Source organism: Trachemys scripta, chromosome 14 (genome assembly GCF_013100865.1).
Source record: "Trachemys scripta elegans isolate TJP31775 chromosome 14, CAS_Tse_1.0, whole genome shotgun sequence".
NCBI lineage: Eukaryota > Metazoa > Chordata > Testudines > Emydidae > Trachemys > Trachemys scripta.
In genome coordinates, this window is record NC_048311.1 from 667,690 (window position 1) to 687,113 (window position 19,424).

Here is a 19,424-nt window from a genome sequence, read left to right on the forward strand (position 1 = left end):
TCAGGGAAGGTTTCCGGCTCCTCTTGTTGCACCAAGGAAGAGAGGATATAACAGCATTGGGGGGGGGTGCAGTGAGATAGATCAAACTAAAACGGAGAGGGGCACAAGCGCATAGGAGGGGACATGGGCGTACGAGGGGAGGCGCTAATCAGGGCAAGGGGACCGCAGGGGGAAGGGAACAACCAAGCGGGAAAAGGGGCAGAGGAACCACGGGGCTAGCTTCGGAGGCTGGGGCAGGTCAAACAAAGGCTGCAGAGGGAAAGGGCGGGGCAGGCAAACAAACTGGAGCTAGCGAGGGGCTGGGGCAAGGGGGAGGGGCAAAAAGCAGCAAGGGGCAAATGGGTAGGCAGCAGGGTCAAAGCTGGGGGCTTGTTGCAGGGGGAAAGGGTCAGTCCAAAAGGGGGGGTACGTGCACCCACTTGCGCTTGAAACAAAAAAGAAGGTCCTTGCAAGCTGGCTGCTGCGTCAGGCCCAACGGTGGCAACAGGGTGTGGCAAGCCTTGGGGAGCAGCAGGAGCCCGAGGCAGATGTAAAGTAGCCAGTGGGGGTGGTGGAGGGAGCAATGATGATGGTGGTGGTGGGGATGGGGGGGGACACAGATGGACCAGGGGGCAGGCTCCACGCCACACCCCCTGTGTCTCCACAAACACAGTCTAGATCCCCACCACAAGAGCACAGTTCAAAAGTTACTCAGTCCAGGAGGGCCCCCTCCACAATGGTCTGTAGAATTCCTACGTGCTCCCACACTGGCAGTCGGTCCTCTTCTTCTCCTCAGGGCTCCAGCAGCTCCCCAGCAGGAAACGCAGCAGCTCCAGGTGGCAGTCTGGTGGCCAGCAGGAAGGACCCTTCTCAGGTGGAGGCGGTGGTGCTCCTCCCAGTAGCAGGAGCAATGTTTGGGGTCTCTCCCTCCCCTCCTCTGGGGAGTGGGCCAGCAGTCATTTTACAGCTATATCAGAAAATGAATGATTGGTTATTTCATTTACCAAAAGCAGATTGATTGAAGCAGATATTTATGAAGTCATTGGGAAGTGAACTATCGCCAATTCAACAGGTTAATCATTAATATTTGGAGGATTTTTTGCCATGCTGTATTAGGAGGAGAATATCACCAGACAGATATTTAAATTGTTTTATTTAACTAAAACAATAACATTATGTATTCTGGATTTTTTTTCCTCAACAGCAAACCTAATATTTTAACAAAACAAGCATATGAATTTTTCAATTTAGTTAAACATTCAAGTTCTTTAAAATCAGGTTTGTTTTTGTTAAATAAAATATTTTTAAAAAACCACAAAAATAAAATCGACTGTGTAAGCCAGGTCAACATGAGAAACTTAAACTATTGGCTTGTGCAGCTAACTCAGTGGTCTTCACCTTCATTTTCCTGTTTGTTCTTTATCTAGAAAAGAAAAACAACCTTTCCTGCTTTTTCAGGTCCCAAACGATTTCTCAATTTGGAATGAATTAGTTCAAAGGAAGAAAATATTCTTTCTACACCGGCAGAAGAAACTACTGCTGTTAAAAGTGAGATTATCACTGCAACAGTCTCTTAATCCAAGTGCTTAAGTGATTTCCACCAGTTAACTGGTGTGACTTTCTTTAAAACATCATCAGCAAACACATATTTCTTGAATAGTTCATCCTTAGATCTGAAGTTTATTATAGTTGGTATTATGGAGGGATGATTGCTGGATGTCCATGTCATAGCCAATTCCTCTTCTTCAGCGGTTAAGGTTTGACCCTGGTACCAAGTATTGAGAATATTTGCAAGAAAATGAGCTGGAGGTAGTGCTTGTCTCATTTGTTTTTTTTAATGCTTGTAATTTAATTCTGGCATTGCATATTTCTCTTTTTAAGATCTCACTCAGTTCTTTCCAAATTTCAACAGCGTCAACAATAAAACAGCTATTTCCCTGCATTTTGTTCAAGGCTACAAAAATAGGATTCAAGGTACTCAGCATGTGTTCAACATTTCTCTTAAGCCCAATGTTAAGAACTTTGGCTGTGACAGTGCCATCTATTTTTTTCACAATTTTGTTCACAAACTGTCATCAGATTAGGTCAGTTCTTGATATAGTGCTCAAAACAGTCCACTACTGAGTTCCATCGCACATCTTTTGGGAGAGTTAGCTTGATTCCTCCAACTTTTTTCAGAGCAGCTGCTGCAAAATGGTTGTTACGGAAGTATTTTGCAGTTTCAACAACATTAGCCTTTATTTCTGGAACACTGATTTCTTTGGCTAGGAGGTGCATCAAATGAGCACTGCAACCATATGTTATTAGCTTGGGACTTTCTTCATTCTCTTCTAAATTTCTTCTCATCTTGGATACATTCACCGCATTGTCTGTGACCAAGCTGCATACTAGACATTTGAATTTTTTTTCATAGTTTGTTATAGCTTTTACTGTTTCTTCTTGTAAGTATTCTGCTATGTGTGCATTTCCTGATGTATCAATTGTTTCTGTAGGGAAAACATTCCCTTCTTCTGTTGTCACACAAGCACATACAACAGGATCATTGTGGACATTGCTCCACCCATCAAGACTCAGGTTAACAATTTTACCCTCTAGACCTTTTGCACACTGCTCAATTTCTCTCTCATATGCTTTATCCAGCAATTTGCCTGCGACATCTGCTCTGTTGGGTGAACTGTATCCTGGTCTTAATGACTGAACTATGTTAATGAAGTGTGGCTTCTCAGTCATACTGAAAGGAGAATTTGTTGCATAAACAAACCAGGCAATTTTTTCATCAATTATCTCTTTTTGTAATCTGCTAGTTCTTATGACTGATCTATGGTTGTTTCTGGATGATGGAGGGTTTTTTTTCTCTTTTTGCTACAGGTGATATACTGTGGCTATGTGACATACATGATCTGACTGAAACACTATTATGGGCAGATAATTTTGAAACATCAGAAAATGATGGTGAGCTTGAAGCTGGATAGTCTTGAGAATCCTGAATGTTGAGGATGGATTCTCCTAAACAAAATAAGTCAATGCAGTTATTGAATTATTATCATCATACTGCTCATTTAGTATTATTCATTGCATTCACTGACACTCAGCACTACTTTAAAGGTGAAATTGTAAAAGGAAGAGCTGCTTATTTCAGCAATTTATTTTTTATCACAACTGCATCTAAAATGATAGTACCATAGAGTAACAACTATATTTTCCCCTCAAACATGAGAATTCAGGAATAGTCCAGAAGGAAGACAGGCAGTCCTTAAGAAAGAAGTATGAAATAAAAAAATTTACCAACCTGAAGCGCCTGCATGTTCAGATGTTATACCAATAAAATAAAAACCAGCAGGATCTTATTAAAGGGGATAAGGCAAAATGCCATGTTTATTTTGAATACAGAAAGAATCCGAGTAAGCAATCAGTTATAGCTAGAACATCTCATTCCCTCACACACAAGTTCTGCAATGTTGTTGTAGTTACCAGCCTAGGAGTTGCTCGTGCCAAGTCACTGGCCAGGTGGCCTGGACACGAGGGTGGAGCAGGGCCTTGTCAGATGTGCATCCGATGCGCCTGGAGGTTGGTTTGCAGAATCAGACCCAAAGTCTTCAGTCTTCAGGGTCTGTTTTTATAGGGATTTATCCTCATACAAGTTTATAGCGTTTGCTTTGTCATGCTGTTATCATGTTTCAAGTGATAATCAATCACTGTTCTCACATTTGAGGGGATAGTCAATCACGCAGATGGCACAGCAATGACAAAATAACAGTATGTTGTTATCTTGTTCCTCGGCTTTTCTGCCCCCCTTTCCCTGGGGCAAGCATGCCCTCAGGGTTATTGGGCTGTTTTGTCCACTGTATTCTTCAGCCAAACAGTCTTATTTTAAGGCTGGCACCTCAACCTTTAATCTTTCAGTCCTCATTCAATCATACAGACGTACACTCACACTCCAAAATAAATGCTGTCACATCTGCATTTTATCACCTACCCATCCTTTAACATAACCATTCTAAAATCAGTGGGACATGGCAGACTTCAATAAGTCTATTCATCCCACTTGTTATATCTAAAAGGAAAAAAACAAGACAAGCATGCAAGGGTTGGGGGGTTCACACATCTTATTCCAGAGTTTAGGAAAACAAAGTTGTACCAGCCATAAAGGACAGCTATCTTGTTACTTTTAGAACAAACTCTTTGTCTCTGGATGTTTTTCTACAAATAGCACAGACCTTGCAAACTGGCAGGCCTGTTTCAATTAGCACAAACTCAGCAGGTTGAGAGAGCAGGCTGAGACACATTTCTTTCTAATGGTCAGGCCAAATTCGGGGTCTGTTGTGGAAAATGTAAGAAAGAATGCTTCCACAACATAAAGGTATTATTACTTTAATCCAACACATACATGTTCCTTTAATCATCTTCAACGCAGTTTCCTCCTGAGAAGGAACACTTCTCATGATGTTGTTTCATTCGGGAAACCAGGCCTTGCATTTCTTTGTTGCACTGTTTGCACTTTGCATGCATGCCTGTCTTACCCACAGGTAGAGGAATTTCATTAAAATATTCTGAAACTGGGTCTCTTTTACGGGCTGCTGCCATTATAGGTTTTCCCTTCTAGTGAGAGAATGGTATGGTAGACCTCAAATCAATGAAGGCTACACTCAGAAAGACCTCAAGACTTCTGGAATATGCTGCTCACAGTTTCACTTTTGTTTCTACTGCCTGTCCCTCCCTTCTCACATTTATCTCCAGACTTCTTCTCCTTGACCAGATCTATTCCGCCCCCAACAATCTTCTATTCATTAAACTTTTTGAAACTTTGCACTTCAGAGAGAGGTAAGGGATTGACTTGGTGTACACAAATTTGCAGAGGTGCAGTAGGGTCTGTTATTTATGTATTTATTTAAAAACATTTTTGCTGTTAACAAGCACGTTCTCTCTGGAGACACAAATTCACAGTTTGAGAACTGCAAAACTAAGCAGCTCTGATGGTATCTTCTAGACTGAGCACTGAGTCCCATTGGCTAGATAGAAAGATTAACCTAAATAATCTATACAGAAGCCCCTGGAACCCCATAAGATTGGGTCCCTAATCCATGAACTATTGGAACTCATTTACAAAACTTTTCTTAAACATTACATGAATATATTGTCTCATAGTACAGATTTAGAATACCATGATGAGATATCCTTGAGCTAGAATGTATCTTTAGATTGTGGGGTTTGTTTTGTTAAATCTGTTTTTATTTAAATCGGATTTTTGAGGGGAAAACCTTCGATTTTTATCCACCCTGAGCCTTCTTAATACAGAAAAACAAATACTTACATAAAGATTAAACTTCCCCCACTCTTCCCCAAAAAGAAACCCCAGCCATTTCCCTCATATGCTGCCCCTTCATCGCCCAGCTAGAAGCATCAAAATATTTTCTATGCAGGAAGCCTTCATCCACCCTTTTCTATTCCTGAATAAAGGAACTGGAAATATGAAGCAAGGAAAACCAAAGAAATAAAAATGCCTCAAGCAAGTAATTCCCTTCAGACCAGATGGATTTTTTTATCTAACAAGTTCTGTACAGAGTAAGCATTTTAGTTAGATAACAAGAATAAAGGAAACAAGGAATTTGTCCCAAGCTAAAAATAGCTAATAAAGTATGCCATCCATTTAAACCCACTTAGCTTCAGAAAGAAGGCAGCAGCAGAAGCACAGTAAATATGCAAGAGAAAACATCATGTTTTCCCAGTAGATCAGTGCAAGGATAGTTTTGTCTGAGATGATGAGGGTGCCTGAATTTCCCAAAAGTAATATCCAATGATTATGAAGCACCCTATGTATAGTGCCTTCCTCAGATGGAAGGCACTATATAAGTACTAAGTATTAATCCCATTTTTAACATTTCACCATCAGACTCTGTTTGACATGTTCTTGCCAGCTGGGCTCTCAACATCCATCTCTACTGGGATGGGTACCAGGAAGTTCCTTCAAAGTCTACCCATTTCTGGGATTCTTTATTACGTTGAAACTGAAGTGTAGTTTAGTAACATAGGAAATACTTCCAAGATTTTATGGGTGTAATAAAAGATGAATTACAAGCTACAAGTTACTAAAACACATTATAGAATCCTAAAAAAGCCTGTCTCTCTTCTTTACTTTTCTGAATCTGGAAAACAATGATGAAAAAGTGATGCAGAGTTTAAATTCTGCTGCAGTGGTAAAGGATCCAGGTCAGATTCTACTGCAATCTCCTGAGATGATTTTTTTTAAAATACAACTTCCTACACAGCTAGGTTTATTGAATAGAATATGAATTCCAAGATTTAGTGCCTGTGATTGTCTCATTCTATCAGTCTCTTGTCACTTAGAAAAGAGCAAGGGAAAGGGGAGGAAACTTTAGAAAAGTTTGACAAACAGTGAAGAGTTGACAGTTTTTCCCACCTTCCACAGAGCTTCAAAATTACATTTTTCAGAGAAACAGTATCAATATACAGTGCTCTGAAAATGGTGTAGAATGTGGTAAAACTGAGCATAGGAAAAGAATGACCATTACTACAGATTTGTACCAACACAATGCTTTAACTGAGTCTTTTTAGCAAGGAGAAAGGTCAGTTCTTCAGCCCTGCCATTAAAAACCAAACAAAAAAGGGTTATCTGAAGTCCCAATGCTAAATAAAAATACAGAGCTTCTTGTGAGTGTTATAACTTTGTAACTGTCTCAGAACTAAAGCACAGTACAGAGAAGAGTTGTAACAGTTCACACTTAGGAGAACGGACTTTTGAAGCTGTTCCACTTTGTATAAATACATAAATAGAGATTGGGCTAGAGAAAATGAGAGAGAGAGAGAGGGGCTCTAGAGCCTGGGGGATAGAACACTAATCTGAGAGATGGGAGACCCAAGGTTCAGTCCCCCTTCTCCAATGACTAATTATTTATCCAAAAAGTGGAACAGCTTCAACAGGAAAGACTGCAGGGCACCCACACAGGAATATCCCAGAGCCCATTTGTTATGGCAGTCTCCTGAGAGGTGGGAAAACACCTGTTCAAATCCTCTCTTCCCCCACATAAGGCAGGGGGGAAATTGAACCTGGGTCTCCCCCATCCCAGGTGATGCTCTAACCAATGGGCTGAAAGTTATAAGGGAAGCACCACCGCCTTGTCATTGCTTTTGAATGGACCCCAACACTGAACCAGGCCCTGCAGGCAAAAGGGGTGGGGGAACATCTAAGAGCCCACTGAGGGTAGGCATGAAAGAGGTATCCTGAGGCCTAGAGTGAGGTGTTGTGTGCATGACCAAAGGCAGAAACTTAGACACTTCACAACAACAAAATTTAAGTGCAGAGAGTTCACAAGCCTACAGGTTTATGCAGCAGCCCAGTGGGGGTCTTGTGAATTGCAGTGGCACCTAAATTTGGAGCTTAAGTAACTAAACCCCTTTGTGAGTACCTTTTAAATATGATTTTAAAAAAATCAGAAAACTAACTGGGATAATGATGGATCTTGGTCTGAAATACAGACTTAGTTCATGTTAGGCTTGATGGGTAGGTCCTGTGGTAGAAAAATAAGAAGTGTGTGTCAGGGGTTAAAGGCAGGGCATGGCTAGGAGGGGTAGCCCCGGAGCTCATTGTACTGTGGAAATTCTGTCCATCACTCAGGACAGAACACTGTAAATTAGACCAACACTCTGAGACACCTCATTCAGGCCAGGGGCCATTTTGGCTTCCAGTGCAGTCAGAAATCAGGAAGGTGAAGGTGGCCTGAAGCCACATTTGTCCTCACTCCTCTCCAGCACTGAGAGTTTTGTGCTGCACTCCACAAGCCCCAGCATATAATCCTTCCCTGTACACGTGCCTGCTTGACTCAGTACAAACCCAATATTTCTGATAACTGAAAGGGAACAATGCATTGTGTGGCCTAATATAATTCACTTAGAGTTCAGGTATTGTATCTTTTTTAGTTACAATTTGCATAACCTGATATTAAATGTATCTGCAATAAAAACAATGCTGCTTTCAAAATGGGTGTTTTCTCTGGATAAACAGTTGCCTATAACAATGTAATACTTTTACTCTTTTTACCTTTGTACCAAACAGTGAGAGGAGGAGCCAGCTGTGAAAGACAGCGTTGCTGACTTTGCTGCTTACCAAGATTATTAGGAGGAGAGGGGGAAGGACAGACGGACATGTCTTCAGAGACAGCCCAAAGTAAAGTTCAGGCATCTTTACAGCAACAAAACAAACAGGTATCAGGGGGTAGCCGTGTTAGTCTGTATCTACAAAAACAACAAGGAGTCTGGTGGCACTTTAAAGACTAACAGATTTATTTGGGTATAAGCTTTCGTGAGTTAAAACCTCACTTCTTCGGAGTACATTGGAGTTGCTTCCCCTTTCTGTTGAGTGCTATCTTTAGCCAACGACTGGCATTTTGGTATTCTTACTATCAAATAGAATCCAGGTGAACAGTTCTCTGAATAGAGGGACTTATACATATAAGTGATGAGGAGGAGGGGCTTGCCAGTATTCCTCTGTGGAGTTCCTGCTGATCCATTAGCAAATATTAATAGATTGCTGGTCTCCAGGTCAGGTGTCTGCTTCCACTACACTCATGGCAGCTTTCTCAGGTGTATCTGGCTGTTTAGGGCAAGGTTTCAGTCCTTTAGGAGATACTGGTCATATATAAAGCTTTTACATTTTCCCAAGAAAGATGGCCTCATTTCAGAAGGCCTTTTTGTGAGATTTTCTTTGATACAAGCAAGATTCTGGGAGGCATTTATTCACAACCAAATGAAAATGCAGAAACTAGCAATACAGTATTTTACAAAGTCAGTGGGGTTGCACAGGTGTAACTGAGGGCAGCCTTTAGTCTCATGTTTAAGTTTAGTTTAATACAGACTGACAAAAACAATAAAATAAATCTTATGGCTTAAACTCCACCCTAAAATGGCTACAGGTCTGCCCATGCTTCCCTTCTATACCTGGAATATGCAGCATTTATGGTGTAAGATATTAAATGACAATGTCCAGTCCTGTAGACTATAGGTAGTTTAATTATAGCATCGCAGCTTTCACTTTGTACTTCCTGAAATAGCTCTTAATTTTTAGCATGATATTTTTCTACAGAATTAAATATATAAAATATGAAAAAACAAAGCCTGCATTTGGTTAAAATGTCTCCTAATGTTGATAACAGTTCTAGTCCATGTCATTAATTGTGTTTAAGGACTTCTACCCTTTCTGCTGTGCTGAGATTTTGCTTTTCATATTTCAATCCAAAGTAAATTTTTACACAAGTTAGAAATGTCTAAAAAACTAGGTTTATAATGTGTATTGATGCTATATAACTGTAGGTAATTTAAATAGTTTATAGTATCCCATACAATATTAAAAATAGAGCACATTTGGTTTTAGAATCATAAGTTCTTGCACAATTTTCTATATATACAGTAACTCCTTGCTTAATGTTGTAGCATTTTTCAGGAACATAACATTGTTTTGCTTAAAGTAGTTAAGCAAATCCAATTTCTCCATAAGAATTAATGTAATTAGGGGGAGGTTAGGTTCCAGGGAAATTTTTTTGGCCAGGCAAAAGATATATATATATATATATATAAAAATAACACACACACACACACACACACACACACACACACACACAGTATAAATTGTGGTGGGATATTTCCCAGGGAATGTTTTGCTGCTAAATGATGAACTAGCACTCGGCTGAGCCCTCAAGGGTTAATACGCTGTTGTTAATGTAGCCTCACACTCTACAAGGCAGCACAAATGGAGGGAGGAGACAGCATGGCAGTCGCTGCAAACATTCCCTGTGGAAACTGACCATGATGATGAACCCACGCTATCCCACTGGAGCGCACCACTCCCTCCACTTTCCAAAGTGTGCGTGAGTGAGATGCACATTGCCCCTTTAAGTATGCTGGCCCCACTCTAAGTACACTGCCTTTTTATGTAGATCAGCAAGTTGACAGCAGCTGCTGCTGCTGCCAGCAAGCTCCCTCACTCCTGAGCCCTGTCATGTCTCCCTCCTCCCCAGCTCTGTGGAGATGGAGTACAGGCGGAGGGGGACATCCTGACATCAGCACCCATCTTCCCCCAACTCCCTGCACAGCAAGCACAAGGCTCTCGGGAGCATCTCCAAGGCAGAGGGCAGGAGGAGCACACAGTAGTGGGGGGAGGGACACCTGAACTGCTCGGCAGCTGCCACACAGGAAATTAGGGGAGCTGATGGGGGGGCTACCAGCCCGCCTTGGTTCCCAGCCCCCACCATTAGCTCCAACAGGCTGCTCTTCCTGCAAGCAATGGACAAAGCAGGTGGCTACCAAAAAACATTATAAGGGAGCATTGCGCAACTTTAAATTAGCATATTCTCTAATAGATCAGCAATGTAACAACAAAATGACATTAACCGGGACAATGTTAAGTATGGAGTGACTGTATTATACTTCTCTGAGCTCTATACAAGGTTTCAATATGTTCATGTTCACAATTTCTGGAAAAAAATCCAGCCTTCTTTGTGTTATGGCCCAGACTCTGTGCCAAATTCTGCTCGGTGCAGAAAAGGCAGAGGGCAGTTACAACCATCTGCTAATTATAGTCAAGCTATCTTGGTCCCAGACCCAAACCCAATCCCAGCTAATCTGCTCTAGTTTATGCCAGCTGGCTATGGTTCCCAAAGGACCATACCTCTGTTAAAACCGGTAAAGCACAGGTGCTATCTGGCTCATCCTCAACATCCAAATCAGGTGGAGTGAAGTGGGGGAGGGCAGTTGACATAGGATTTGGTTACACTGCTTTACATCAGCTGCAAGCTCCCCTATGCTGAAGAAATCTCAACAGGCCTGTTAGGGCCAGATTCCACCACTTTGTGCCATAGGTGAACATTTAAGTAAGTAACTTTGATTTGAAATAACCCCGTTCATAATCATTTACTTCCTTATCTGTTGTTTGTACTATTGTAGAGGTCTTGTTATATTTGACATAGTTTATGAGCAGTACGAGTTTCATATAATATAACCTTGTGTGACAGGTTTGCTCTACTCACTGCTGGAGGTCACCACCTGTTGGTGGTTCTGGGGATTAGCTTAGTCAGGTCAACACCCCTTCCAGCAGGTATATCCCATCAGTTTCTCCTCTGCAGCCTCTCTCTTGCTCTCAGGAACCACAGCAGTCCTTTTTGTAACTCAGCCCTCTGGCCAAGTCACTCAGCATTCCCCCCTTCCTGGGTACAGTCCTTCAAATTCTGTCACTCCCACAGTGACCCCAACAGTCTTCAGTTCCAGTGGTGGGTAGGGGAACCCAGGCCCACCCTCTACTCTGGGTTCCAGCCCAGGGACCCTACAACATGCAGCCAAGGTCTGCTCAGTCCCCAACCTCACTGCTTACTCCCTGGGTTGCTTCCTACCCCAGCACTCCCCCACTCTCTAAGATTTGCCAACCACTCTACTCCCTCCTCCCAGGGAACAACCATTGGCTACTTCCTCTATAGCTGCCAAACACACCTCCCTTCTCCCAGGCAGTGACTATACACCACCTTCCTGCAGCCCCTTCTGCTTCCAATTTCCTATCTTTTGTAGAAGCCCCACCTGTCCTTCACACATGAGCTTCTCTCTAATTAGTTGCCTAAAGCTCTCTCCTGTTTGCAGCCTAATTAGCTGATTGGGCCCACCTGGCCCAACTCAGCTCTTGCAGGGCCAGTGTGGGGAGCACACCCCATCACACATTGCTATGAAACTCAGTTTGTGATCAATTTGAAGGCCGTGTTCAAGCAACACTCTCACTAACTTTAGTAGGAGTTGTGTTTGAATGAGGACTGGGGCATCCATTACCTGAAAATTTAATGATGACTGCAGCCAATAAACCTAAACAGGGCTCACATTGGGTTGGTACATGTCAGCATGGGTATATCTGCAGTTGGAGCTGGGGGTGCGATTCTCCGCTGAGGAAACATACCCACATCAGTGGTGATTGAGTTAGCATATTAAAAATAGAGTGTAGCCATGGCAGCTGGGCTGGCAGGATTGGCTAGCCACTCTAATTATGTACCCACCCAAGATATCATAGGCACATAATTAGGGCAGCTAGCCCATCCACCTCTCATGCTGCCATGGCAACGCTATTTTTAGCACAGAGCTAGCGCAGGTATGTGTCCTTGACCTGGAAATCACATCTCCAGCTCCAAGTGCAGACATACCCTATTCATACCGACATCTCTACCGAGGTGACACTTGTGCTACAAAATCTGAGCTTTCATATATTTTTTTTAAAAGTACATTTTCAGCTTTTGTGATTGTAAATAAAGCCTTGGAAATGTGAACTGAGTGTAATTGAAACAATGACATCTGCCTGAGTTTGCACAGAGTTTTCAACAATAACTATGAAGTCTAAACTGCCCCATTCATCTCAGTGAGATGCAGTGGCAGAACTAGCATCCTAAGTCAGTAGGTGCACTCAGCTGCCTCCTCGCCCCACTGAGGGGGCACCAAACAACTGCAGCAGTACCCCCCCTCCCCAGCACCACAATCCTAATCCCAGCCCAGTGTGAAGGGAAGGCCTGGGAGAAGAGGGGTTGGGCTGGAGACTGAGCCCAGCTTTGACCCACCTCACAGCAACAGCTCCTGTCCCCCGGGACTGGGGTTGGGCTGGGGCTGGCTCCGACTCCATGCGTTGCAACCTGGCACATGGAGTCACAGTGCCATTCAGGTTTGAAAGTGTTGAAGTTTATTAGTAAATCGAATAAAAGCGAAGATAAAAATGTAATAAAAACATATCTAGATAGAGGGTAGGCTACAGCCTATCTTGGTAGGTTAAACCTTAGAGTTACAGTCCTGGTAAATTGAAGACTACTGTCCTCACGTTCTATGTGTCTGTCCCTCCAGCGATCATTGGCTCTGCCTTTATCTCACCATCCCAGTGCCTGAAGTCATAACTGACAGTCAGAGTCTATTCCAATCCCCTCCTCTAAGGGTCAGTCACTTATACTCTCAGTTCCTTTGGAGTTTAGATCTGAATGCTATTACCTGCTGATTGCTAATCCAGCACAGATGAAACCAACATACCCTCCCCAGTATATGCACTATACCAATTTTATTTAGTAATGAAGAGGATCCGCTTTCATGAGCAAAGAGTTTTTCCATCTCCTGTTACTCAGTATACATCACTTCCAAGTAACTCCAGGAACTTTTTACATATCACATATTTATAATGACATCTAGATACTGTATTGTAGGTCTGGTTTTGTAATGAGGAATAAAGATGGAGGAGTTGGGGAGTCAGAGAGGGCCCATGATGGTATCCCCAGGATATTTACACCAGGTATTTCACCTTAGTTACTAGACACTTAAAGCAGTTATGAAACCTTTCCTGTGGAGCCAGAAAGAAACATCATACAATAACAATGTATAATTGTCTTCTTACACAGAACTAAGTCTCTGCCATGTTGCTACAGCTGTATACATGCACTGTACAAGAGACTGATTATGCCAAACTCTTGTACAGTGCATGTATACAGCTGTAGCAGCACAGTGGTGAGTTAGTTCAGTGTAAGAAAACTCATTGATGAGTAAGGTTATGATTTAGTCATGGATACTTTTAGTAAAAGTCATGGACAGTGACCTGTCCGTGACTTATACCAAAAATACCTGTAACTCAATGTTAGGTGCTGGGGATGAGGGGGCGTTCCAGCAGGTGCTGCTACTCCAGGCGGGGGATGGCCCGGGGCCCTGCTGCTGCTCTGGACAGGGGCGGCCAGTGGCCCTGCCAGTGCCGCTGCTCATCTGGGCGGGGAGCAGCCCGGGGCACCCTTGCTGCTCCTGGACCACTGCTCCGGGGCAGCACCCGGGACCATCTACCTGGGGGTGCCCGGGGAGTGGCCAGTGTGGGTGGCCCTGGGGCCGCCCCAGCTGCTCGGACAGCCCTGGGGTCAGCCACACCAGCAGCTGCGGAAATCACAGAGGTTCTGGAGTCACAGAATCCTTGACTCGTAGCCTTAATGATGATTATTACAATGGTTAGAAACCCAGGAAAGCAGAAGCCCCTATCTTCCCTCCCCTCATGAGTCCTGTACCCACCCACTCCCAGTAGCCTCTGCCCTCAAAGAAAACCCCCTACTGTCCCTTCCTAGGAGCTTCTGCCTGCCCCCACTCTGCTCCTTACCCTTCTTGGCTGGCTCAAGGCTTCCTTGGAGGAAGGAATTTTAGGATCTTCCCTCTCCATGCCCCATATCCAGCCCTTCTCCCTCCCCCCGGGATCCCCGAAAGGGAGTTGCATCACAACCTGGAGCGCCACCCCTACTGCAACAGCCCCACAAGGCCCCCCTTTTGCTGCCCTATCCCATCCCCTTCACTGCAGCTCCCTACCTGGCTGACAAGGAGAACAGACTAGCTTTCCCCCTCCACCCTACCTAAATCCTTTCCACTCCATGCTGGCTTGAGGCTTCCCGCTGGTCCCCATTGCCAAGAGGAGGAGTTGTGTTTTTTGGCAGGTGGACCTGAGTGCCAGCTGCACTCCCAGCCATGTGAGATGCATGCATGGTAGTTCACATCCAGACCTGATTTCTGTGGGTGCAGATCAACCCATGGACCCCAGCTAGAGCCAGCGTTGGTGAGATGTTAACTCAGATGTCCAGAGATGGTACTAAAATGTCAATATTATTCACTATTTCACTGCTCAACAAAGAAAAGAGAGGGACAAACACAATCTATTGTGAGTGACATTTTACTGCCATTACTGGGTGGGCGTCAACAGAATCCAGTAGGACAACTGAATCCTGCTGGGGAGAAGCCCAGCCAGAGGAGTCCAACAGAGCCCAGGGGTGTATTTGAATTGCACGGAGGTGGAGTTAAGACTGCAGAGCCTGGGAGGGCGTGTGAGATCATAATTTGAATATCTGCACCATCTACCGAGAGTGATTTCTCATTTGGCATCTCCAGTGGGTGGAGTTTATTTTGTGGGAGGACCTGAGAGTAGCACTGCCTGTTTTTTCCTCCCAGTTCAATCCCTGAATATCAGCTAAAGAAATGTGGCTGATCAGAATAAAAGAATTAAGAGAAAAACAGCAATTTACTGCCTGTCTAAAATTAATACCTAAACTATTGCAGGCAAGATGTTCCAAATGCGATGAAGTTTTTTCACTTTAAAACCTGAACAGTACTTCACATTTCTGCTCTTGAATTATCAAATACAGGTATCTGATTGTTTTACTAACTACAGATGGGGTGTGTGTTTGTTTTGAGACTGGGGGGGGGTTTGCATTACTTATGAAAGGAAAATATCTTTCTCCTCATTTTACATGTATTAGTAACTATATTTAAATCATCTTAAATTATCTAAAAATGATCTTGTAAGATAAAAATCAGTATGCAAACAAAAGATTGCTCTTTTCAGTCTGGTCTCCACTGTCCTATCTCAGATGTTCACATCAATAGAAAAGAAGTTGAAAGGATCAGTCGAGAATGTAGAAAGGAAAGTTTCTGGTACAGAGGTAGGTAACTCAAGTTAATTCTTACCCCAGTGAGAATCAGCACATGATATATTTTTAGCTGAACTACTGCTTTAAATTCTACTGCACGACTTGCCAGTTACTTTAACACTTACATTTATTTGAGAGAAGATTGTTATTAGGGCCTAAATCTGTCGTCCTTACTTATGTTAAGTAGTACTTAATGTGAAATCAATGGGACTACTTACATAATAAGGTACACTTACTGTAAGTAAAAGTGGCAGAATTGTACCTTTAATTGTCAACAGTTAACTATTATTATTAGCTGATGTCACTATTTTTGAAATCTATTATTACTCTCACCCAAGAGACGCTTTTCATTTTCTTTCACATATATGATTTTGATTTTGAATGTTTTCAAGAAATAACAATGATACATGTATATCTTCCATTTACCATTGTAAAATTGGCATTCTTAATTCACTGGTGATCATTTTAGCATAAATATCCAGGTACTATGGAAATGTGGGGAGAGTTATCTGCCAAGGGGTGAGAAACCCAGAAAGTAGTCTGCATCTCCTCCATTGTAAATTAGCCCTTGAGTGATGAGCATGCTTCCTAGAGACAAGGGAAGACCTGAAAAAAACAAACAAACAAAAAAATTCAGCACTTTGCTCACTACTGCTGACTGGCTGAGAATTATGTGCATCTTTGAATTCTCCTTTGTTCCATACGTCCAAGATGCATGTATCCAAATCCTGCAGCTTTTTCCTGCACCACATCTTCATATCCCTACAGTTCATCGTTCTCTGCCATAATCAATGCAGGCTCCTCTTCTCTAGCTTCCTGAACACACATCCTGTCTCCAGTCCATACAAAATGCAGCTGCTAAGATCATTTTCCTTACCTCAGACCATGTCATCCCCTCTTCTGAATTTCTCTACTTGCTCCCCCATCCAACACATCAAGTTCAAGTTTGTTGTCACTGCCTTCAAAGCCAAATGCTGCTCCCACCCACATTTCATTTTGTATTGACTCCTACCTCCTCATCTGAGCCAATGATATCTCCCTCAATTTGTCCATGTGTACTACACTGCTCCCCACATAGGAAATGCATTTCCAAAAGCTCATCCACAAGGCCACCTGTCTGTGTTAAAATCCCTTCTGAAAGCTCATTTGTGCTGTGATGCCTATGTAAATTAGCTGACTGATCATGGGAAATTGGAAGGGTATTTTGAAATAATTTAAAAATCCTAAACCAATTTTTTTTTTAATAAAATCTTCCCTCCCCCACTTAAACCCCTGTTTCCCCCCCAAAAAACCTGTTGTGTTAATACAACACTGTATTACAAAGATGTGGCCAATTGGCCATCTATATCTTGGTAACCCTTGCCTTTACCCATCTTGTCCAGATTGTGAGTTCCTTTTTTCAGGGATCATGCTTCCTTTTCCTGCTTGGAAAGCTCTACTATATTTTGGGCACTACTGAAAACAAACAATACAGAAGAATAATAAGGTTGTTTTGCTGGGGCATTCAGACATCATCCCATATCATAAGACATCTGGAAGGACTGAAGAATGTAAATCGGATGAATGGAAAACAACAAGAGATTCCTTCTATAAAGCCTGTTCAACAAATTCCTTCTAAAAGAATACTTACCAATATACGACACAAAGATGACAGCTGTGTTAGAGAAATATGAGAAAAAAACTTGAATGCTCTATTTTCCTCCTGATTTTAGGCACTGTCATCATACTTGCAAGGAATGCGAAGCAAATTTTGGATCTAATGGACAGGAAAACTCAAAGCCTTCAGCTTCATAATCCCAGGTACACACATTTGAATCTTAAGGAAGCTTTTGATTTTATTCTTTATTTTGAACAGTATTCTAGTTTAAAACACTTGCCACAATACAATATAAACATAAACTTCATGAGATGAAAGACTGATAATTAGGAATTCTATTTATGGTTCTGAAGTTAACCTTGATTCAACATTTTCTCTTTACATACATTTAACATTAGTTTTAAATTCCCACTTCTGAGGAACTCCTAATTTAGCTCCAAAATTCTCATACAAACAGCACTATTTTTTTTTTTATTCAGCTAGAATTAAGTGGGATTCTCTGGCTACTTGTAAGTTAGAAGAAAAGAAATAAATATTTCTCTTCTAGTTTGAATGCTGTTTTCTGTTCCTAATATCTTTTTTAACTTGAACATTTATGGTCTGTCAAAAATACAGCTGAAATATTGATGTTTTAAGAACATGAACAGTAAATAATGTCCTTACTATTTGCATGTAATACTATACTCTATTTCAAACAAAGTATGAGTTTGATGCAGAAATTATTGAGTGAGGCTCTTTGGCCTGTGCTATACAGGAAGTCAGGCTAGATGATCATAAAGGGTTCCCTCTCTCTTTAAAATCTCTGTGAATGACATTGAGAGGGATATCTTAGCAGATCCTGTTCATTGACCCAAAACTGTGTGATTTTGATGGATTTTGTCAGTGCATGGTATTCACAATGAAACATGTTGATGTAATGTTGTATTATCATTGAAGACATTTGGCGGAAGTGTGGCATCATTAGAGCGTCCCATCTGGACTTCAATAGTCTGGAGGAATTTTGTTACACCTATGGCCTTTTTTTAGTAGCTATAGTAGTTAGCCAGTGGAGTAAGTAAACAGTGAGGCCTCATTTGAACCTAGCCTACATGATTATTACACTCCAAATCTGCAGTGATATAGGGACAAGGTAAGATTCTCAAAAGCACCAACCCGACTTGGAAACCAATGGGACTTAGGTGCCTAAGTCATTAAGTGTTTTTGAGAATTTTGCCCCAAATCTTGCTTGCCTCATTCACATATGATTATTTCCATTGACTTAAAATAAAGAGTCCATAGTATGTTTAATTAAAGAGAGCCATTTATTCACTGACAAGTTGTTTGAGTCAAGTTGAGAGCAGGAGTTGGTGCATATTTTAGTTTGCTTACTCTAGTGGTCTAGCAAAGACTGAGTTTGTTAACCCCCGGATCCAAACGCAAAGGCCATCTCCTTTCTCAAGCTTTTGACAAAGGAATTATTGTGAGCTGTGTTGTTTAATATACATGTACTGGCTAGCTTTCAAAAATATGTTTTACATGTACCCAGAGTCAGTTCTGATGGAAGAACTTTGAAATTTAGGAAAAACGTTAAGCAGGTTTTTTTATACAATTAAACAAAAAAAAATTGAGATTAGAGACTCACTGAACATTTCAATTAGAATACACAAAGTATTGTTTGATGATGACTTCTTTCCTTTTTAAAATATGTACAGTCAATGAGCTACAAGTGTGATAGATGGTGGATATTGCATTTCCATCACTTCTCATGCTAAAAATGTGTATCATGCACAAACTTTCCCCTCAGATTACATCTAATTAAAATTATTGTACTGCACACAAATTCAGGGCCAAATTCTTACCTCAGAGACTTGTGCAGAACTCCCTCTGAAGTCACCAGATGCAAATGTACATCTGAGGAGAACTTACCTCTCAGAGCTCAGTATTTTTTATAAATTTTGTTTGTTTGTTTCAGATCACGTTTCTTCTTTTTATGAAGTTACTTCATATCTTGGTATCTGAATTGTAGAACTGACAAAGATGACAAAATCCTGCAGAAAAAGTCTCTTCCTTCAATAGCTTATTCTGGACAGAAGAAATTAAGCCTACAGTCAGGTGTAAACCAGTACACTGTGAGGATTGGGTTGATTTTAAAAAAGTTTGCTTATATAATAAATGCTAATTTCTAGTAATGCAGTTTCTATTTTTTTTCTGTTGATATCACACCCCAGTATGTTTCTTTTTTCCTTAGATGCATTTTAGCTCTTGCCACTGAAAACTTAGATATTGCAATTCTTGTAAGTGGCAATGACCTGATCTCAGTGCAACCTGCAAAAGGCCATAATTGGAAGCATTTGTCTCCTGCATGGAAGAAAAAGAATGCAAGAGTATTTAAATGACGTTGCACTGCT

The 19,424-nt window shown here is 41.8% G+C and overlaps 1 long non-coding RNA gene across 2 annotated transcripts; it reads left to right on the plus strand.

The window, feature by feature from the left end:
• The first annotated feature begins 8,089 nt into the window (after nt 1–8,089).
• Nucleotides 8,090–19,205, plus strand: LOC117887762. 2 transcript variants are annotated; one of them, XR_004648200.1, is made up of 4 exons: nt 8,090–8,199; nt 15,381–15,452; nt 17,153–17,240; nt 18,989–19,205. It is a non-coding gene; the product is annotated as an uncharacterized LOC117887762 (long non-coding RNA). The 2 variants fall into 2 exon arrangements; XR_004648199.1 differs by lacking the exon at nt 8,090–8,199 and having other exon boundaries at nt 15,353–15,452.
• Nucleotides 19,206–19,424: the final 219 nt, after the last annotated feature.